Consider the following 5,075-nt stretch of genomic DNA (forward strand, 5'->3'; position numbering starts at 1 on the left):
CCAGAGGCATCTGGAAGAGTCCACAGTGGGGAGAGAGAGGAGTAGAGTAAACCTGGCCAGCAGATTCCACTTGGCCTTGAGAGAATAAAGAGCAGAGGAGAGTGAGAGAGGAGGACCAAGAGAGGAGGATAAACAGAGAGCATGGCCAAAATGGCAGGGTTATGTAGGAATGAAGGCTGGGAAAGGGAAGCCGATGAGCTGGAGTTTAGAGTAGGGGCCAGGGAGAGAGGAGCTGAGAGGAGTCACAGGTCCTGAGTGAGCCTGGAGGCCAGCGTGCATTGTGGGATGGTAGTAGCATGGAAGCCAGTCATTTGTCCTGAGTTTCTTCTGGACCAGAGTGTTGGTTTATTTGGTTGGGTTTTTTTTTTTTCTGGTTTCTTTGCAGTGTGTGTGTTTAGTTTGCGTGTGTGTGTGTATGTGTGTGTGTGTGTGTGTGTATGTTTCGCTTTCTATTCTATTCTACTCTTTCTGGTAATATGCACTCTGGTGACTTACAGGAAATTGCTGTGGACTATGCTCCTTATGTCCAAGAACAAAGGAAACTCTACCAGCACAGCTCTCAATGTACACAGCTAAGGAAGTTCCCTGTGGGTTGGGGCCTGGGGTTTTCAGATCCAGTGTGGTTCAAAGGGAAGGTGGGGAGGGGAGGTGCAGTGGAGGTTGAACCCCACTCCAGCAAGTTCTCTGCATTTCTGGTTTGTGGTAAATTACAGAAAGGAAGGATCTTGTGGGCTTCCTGTTTCAGGCTACAGAAAGGAAACTGTCTTCTGGATTTTGAAAACAGTCTGCTTTATTCTTTTATTTTTATTACTTTATTCCCACTGTCTTTACTTTAATTTTTCTTTGTGCACTTGCTTGTTTTAGTAAAGAATATTGGGCATCCTGGAAAACAGTTCTCATACAATGCAAAGGGTCAAGATTGTGAGGAATGTGGATGATTTTCATGTAAGCAAAATATTCAGTAGCTGCTACCAGGTTCTTTTATTCCTCTTTCCAAACCCCCAGTTCTTTGAGAGAAGCCAGTGCTGACAAAATATATCATACCATTTTATCTAGTGTGTATATATTTAATATTTTCCTTTATAAACACCTTGAATTTAAATTTTAAAGAACTAGTAAGGAAAGCAAGTGAGAACAGCTCCATATGACTGGTAAAGAAACAAATAACTTTCAGAGTGAAACAGCCTTCAGGGTTTTTACTGGGGACATTGATAGTAAGAGTGGCGCATTACCTGATTAAAGATGAGAGACACTGTGAGAATTCTAATGCACTAAATAGAGAAGACGTCTTTGTTTAATGTATAACTGAAAGGAAGGAGGGAAGACAAAGAGAAAAAGCCTATTAAGTCAAACACATCCATTCAACCTTGAGGAGCAACGAGAGTCACATGACAGCAAGCAGCAAGGTGGGTCCAGAGAAGTGAAAAAGTCTGGCTTTGGCCAGCATCCTAAAGAGACAGAGAATCAGAACATGGAGAAGCTCAGGTCTTCTGATTTAAGACTCAGAAAAACCAGTGAGCTTCACAGACTGCTTGGTGCAGCTCCACAGTTGACCACAGAGTGGAGTTCCAGGGAAGGAAAAGCACATTATCTCAGTAGAAAAAGACTGTCTCCTGCAGCCTCTTTAGCAGGGCTTTAGGTGGATCAGCCCTGCTGAGGAGTGGACTTTTGGTCACATGATTGACAGGCACAGCAGGGCTTGTTGTTTGCCTGCTTCCTTTCTTCATTCTAGCAGGTCCATTCCTACACTGGCATTAGAGCAGTGTTTCTCAACCTGTGGGTTTCTACTCCTTTGGGGGTCACATCTCAGATATCCTGCTTATTAGATATTTACATTATGATTCATAATAGTAGCAAAATTATGGTTATGAAGTAGTACAGTTACGAAGTAGTAAAATGTAAAGAATTTTAGGATTGGGGTCACTACAACATGAGAAACTGTATTAAAGGCTCACAGCATTAGGGATGTTGAGAACCACTGCATTAGAACCTACTTCTTTGGGATTCCAGCATCTACAGAAGACCATCTGAGACATCCAGTCTCATAGATTGGGAACAACTTCTGGATTCTTAGACTTTCTGTTCATAGGCAGCTATTATTTGACTAGCTGGATAACAGCCTGCAAGTCATTCTAATAAATACCCTTCCTGTAGACAGAGAAGATTCATTCTATAAGTTCTGTTGCTGTAGAGAACCCTGACAAATACAGTGACATATGGTGACAAGGAAGGACAGGATGCAGACAAAGAGCCCATGAGTCATGAAAAAGGTTATGAAGAAAATCGTTTTTCTGTTCTCAGCTCTGCCATAGGTTTTTCTTATTTAGTGGTGAGTAAGTTCATAAACATTCAATTGACAGTGAATTTCTAAAACCATAACCAAAGCTCCATGACTTCAGAATGGCTGTTCTAACTGAGTGGAAGTGCAAAGGGCACATAGGTTTGGGGCTTGCTTAGTCTTTGAGACTAGTGAAATGTGCTAATCATGTGTTTTTTGTCTCTAAAAGGTCCCTGCTCACTCAGCTCATGAATGATTCTAGACTTACACTCCCACATGTGTGGGACTTTGACCAATTCTGTTGGCTCAATAAAAACCTCAAGATCATAAAGCATCATACTGGCTCCCTTGTCTGGGCTGAGAGTACCCCATTTACAACAGGATGAGGAGTCTCTGACCTCCCACCTGGGCTCTGTGGTATCTGCACTTCTGAAAGTGGTCAGTGCAGTCCAGCACCAGATCTGAGGAATAGGAGAAGTTTGTTCAAAGATAGAACAGCTATGCTGGGGCTCAGCTTTCATCTTAGATGCAAAGGTATGGGTCCGGTCTCTCACCTGAGGGGCTTTCTGAGTAAAGGGCTGTGCTTCTGGCCTTAACTCAGCTCTTCACTCTGAGAAGGGCTCAGCCGTTCCTGTGGACACAGTTGCTATTCACTTGCCATAACCCATGTCTATGGGACCTTCTATAGAGAGAGGGGGTTCTTACCTCACACTGAGACTAAATAAATACATAAACCACCACAACAAAAAATATCCTGGCCATGTAAGATGTCATATGTCTGCCAAGAGAGGTAGCCATTGTGTAGTGTAAAAGGCCTCAAAAGGGAATCCACAAAGGTCCATGGAACAAAGCATCAAATATGGCTGCCCTGAAAGTGGCTCTATTATTATTATTATTATTACATATTATATAATATTATTATATGATAATTATTATTCCCAGATTGAGCTTTCCTCTTTCCCTGGGGTCCAACAACAGCCTGGTCTTCCTTGCCAAAGCTTTCCTAAACCTGTCTAAGGTCCTAAATGTTGATTGGAAACCACATTGTAATGATAGGACAAAAAGCTCAGGAAAGAAATGAAGGATAAATAGAGTGTCCCCCTCCTCTTTGAGAACAAGGACAGGACAAGATTACTACCTGGAAAGCTTGCTTTCTTCATTTCTTGTCCCACGGTCATCTGTGGGGCTGAGGCCTGGAGGTGTGATGTGTGGTTATACATTATATCTTATCCTCTTCATTCTGCAGGGCTCTATGTGTGTTTTGGGTTGCTTACACTTACTCCACATGAATATTCTTGTTAATCAAGGGGAGGGATGGCTACACCCCCTAGTGTTTTCTGAGGTCCTTGATATAGATATGAATAATTTACATTGGTATGGATTTTGCTTCAGTGATATAAATTTAAGGTCAATCTTGTTAGATGTATATTTCTGCTCTTGATTAAGGTATTGTGATTGTGTAGTTCATTTAAAAATGTAATGTATAATTAGGGAATATAGGTTGTTAATGGGTAATCATTGATAATAGTCAAGCTTGTAGTCATGTTAGTTAGATTTTCTAGATTAATAAAGATATATTTCAGTTAGATAGGCATTCTTTTTTTTTTGACAACAACAAAGCAGCACTGAAGTTTTTATTCATGTGAAGTGTTAAAAATGGGCATCTATACCAGTGTCAAATGAGGGTGGGAGAGGAAGGCAGGGGAGGCAAGGAGAAGGAATTCCTGTCTATTGGTAATACAGCTCCAGGTTCATCCCATCATGGATTTCATGATCTCCCAGAGACACGTGGTCCTTAAAAATCGTGTACTACTTTTTAAGAACGATCTTATTCCGCCGGGTGCCAGTTTGGGCCGCTATCAGTTTCTTCAGTTCCCCGATGGTGTCATCGGTGTTGCACTTGACGCGGACTTTCTTTCCTAGACGGTCCTTACAAACCACCTCAATCATTGTGGCTGGACCTCTAAACCTCTCGAACTTATCAACGACACAACTCCTACCGATAGGCATTCTTCATATCTTTCAAAGACTACAGAATATGGCATTGAAAATGTTTTAATAACTTAGGGTTTTTCATGACAATGAGACACGTCTGCTGCTGGAAGCACCAGCAACTTTAAGAGGAAGATGGGCATTGAAGAGGCTCCTTATGGAGTTTGATAGTCATTTGGGCAAGAAACTGCTCTTGCCTGGACTGTTGCATAAACTGGACATGAAGAACCCACAGAGAGAGGACTGCTGAACTTGCTTAAAGGTGAGATGGTCTTTCAGGGTTCCTGCTTCATGAAAGAGTCTGTGGGACATTCTGCAGGATACTGAAGAAAGTGACTGAACTGTCTTTGAATTTTCCTGCTTCATGGAAATGTCTGCTGGATACTATGGGCCTGTAGGCTGAAGATGGATGCCCCGACTATACAGAAGAACTGGGTGACTGTCCAGGCAGCGAGATGTCTCTGTCATTTCTAGAGTTTTGAAAGTTGCTTACTTTTCATTTACTTAGGTAATATTATTTCCTTCTGTAGTCTTTGATGGAGTTGAAGAATAGATAGATAGTTATAGTTTTCCTTTGTTATGATAATAGAGAAAATAGATATAAATATTGTAATTTTACTATGTTAAAATGAAAACCTTTCTTTTTGTTTAAACTGAAAAAGGGGAAATGGTGTAGGAGATTCTTCTGTCTATGTTTTGCTTTCATTGGGTAAATAAAGAAACTGCCTTGGCCTTTTGATAGGGCAGAACTTAGATAGTCCAGGAAAAGAGAACTGAATGCTGGGAGAAAGAACGCAGGCAGAGA

At 41.5% G+C, this 5,075-nt stretch overlaps 1 pseudogene; it reads right to left on the reverse strand.

Moving 5' to 3' along the window:
- Positions 1 to 3,887: 3,887 nt before the first annotated feature.
- LOC101981449 lies at positions 3,888 to 4,272 on the reverse strand (annotated as a pseudogene).
- Between the last annotated feature and the right edge of the window lie 803 nt (positions 4,273 to 5,075).

The sequence above is a fragment of the Microtus ochrogaster genome, unplaced genomic scaffold, assembly GCF_000317375.1.
Source record: "Microtus ochrogaster isolate Prairie Vole_2 unplaced genomic scaffold, MicOch1.0 UNK142, whole genome shotgun sequence".
Taxonomy (NCBI): Eukaryota; Metazoa; Chordata; class Mammalia; order Rodentia; family Cricetidae; genus Microtus; species Microtus ochrogaster.